Below are 1959 nucleotides of genomic sequence, written 5' to 3' on the forward strand. Positions count from 1 at the left end.
AACAAAAGGAGGTTAAAATTTTAGTTTTGCAGAAGGAAAATAATAATGATGATGATAAAAAGGGGAGAAGATGGTGGTGGTGGTGGTGGTAACAGAACGGTTAAAACCGTTGAGAATGTTTAAATCCCTCGAATATATAATAATAATAATAATAATAATATTGTTTCGAAAGCCTCGTTTGGTAGAGTAAATAGGCCATCTGGTTTTTTTTTTATTATTACGTCATCCCGTGTGAACGGACATTTTTGCGGTCGTTCAGTTTGTTCGGTTTGTTTCCATGAGAACGTCAATCAGTTCTCAGTTTCGACGATGCTTGCCCTCATCGAGTAGTTTTAGAAAATGACAAAAAATAAAAACCGGAAGTAAACGTATAAGAAGGAGAAGAAAAGAAAAAAATTCCACTTCCTTTCATTTGGTTAAAGAGAAAGAGCGAGAGAGAGAGAGAGAGAGAGTGAGTGAGAAGGTAATAAAAATAATGACGTCGTTGATTATGATTACGATGATGATGATGATGATAATATTGTTAGTTGAAACGAAAAATTAAAATGATATTGAGGTAATGTAATTAAAAGTCAAAAATTAGTTTCGAGTGGGAAATTTTTGTTTAGGGAAGACATTTTGGTTTTATTATTATTATTAAAGTGAAATTTTTTTTTTTTTTATTTTCTCTCTCTTCGCCTGGAAAAAGTCGATAAGGTGATGATGATGATGATGATGATGATGATGATGATGATGATGATGAGTATACTCTTTACTTACTTCCACGTTTTTATTCCCATGTTTTACTCATTAACTCTATCATCACGCACTTTCTAAATTATCATAAGAGAAAAAAAAAAAGGAAAAATTTTGTCGTCGTTTCATCATTTTTGACGACGATGACGTTTTAAATATCGTACCTGAAAATTTTTGATGAAATAAACGAGGACGACAGGACGAAGAGGCAGGGATTTCGATCCGAGACGGTTTCATTTTTAGGTTTTCGTTTAAGGTTCATTTTCCTCGGGTGTTTTTTTCCACGTGTGCGGGGGATGGGGTTGGGGGTGGAGGTAGGGGGTAGGTACGTAGGTGCGAGATTCGAAGTGCCGTTGATGTTTATTTAAAGGTTATTAATTTATTTAGAATCGAATTAATTTTAAAACGAAAATCGTACGATGATGATTTTGTTTTTATCCTTCGTAAGGAATTTTCCAAAATTTTCCCCCGGGAAGGGGAAGGGGGGAAAGGGAGGAGAAGTTTGTTTGTTTTGGAAATGCGAATTGCGATCGATCAATGAAAGGGGGGAAAGTCGACCAACGAGATTTTCACTTTCGTATTCGTTTTTGCCCCCCCAAACCCCCAAAACGGAAAAAAATTAACACGCACGCACGCACGTGTACGCGTAGATCCTTTTTCCCTCGAACGGGAAATTAAAGCTTTCGGGCGGGAGGAGGGGAAGGGGAGGGGAAAGGGGAAGAGGGGACATCATTTTTTTTTTAGCCACGAGGTTGGTTTTTTTGCGTTTCAGCCAATAAAAAAAAAAAAAAAAAAAAAAAAATTTGCCACAATTTAAAAAGTAATTTAATTGCACAGCGGGAAATTCATCCTACGTGAAACCACTTTGCAACAAAAAAAAAAAACGAAAAGAAAAAGAAAAAGAGAAAAGAAAAGAAAAGAATGAAAGAGAGAAAGAAAGAAAGAAAGAGAGAGAGAGAGAGAAAAAGTTTACCGTTAATGAAATATATATAAAGTGGAGGAAAGATACAAAAAAGATACAAAATGTATTATTTTTCAATTCTTTTGATTTATTATTATTATTATTATTATTATTATTTATTATTATTATTTTTTTTTTTTTTATTATTATTATTAATGTGCGTCCTTCAATGTTTGTGCAACGTCGTTTCATCTCGGATTTAATTTTTTTTTTTTTTTTTCAGTACACGATCAAATTCCGCGAGCGAACGTTTTCGAAATAAA

The sequence above is a fragment of the Pediculus humanus genome, genomic scaffold (assembly GCF_000006295.1).
Source record: "Pediculus humanus corporis 1103172107910 genomic scaffold, whole genome shotgun sequence".
In the NCBI taxonomy this organism is placed as follows: domain Eukaryota; kingdom Metazoa; phylum Arthropoda; class Insecta; order Psocodea; family Pediculidae; genus Pediculus; species Pediculus humanus.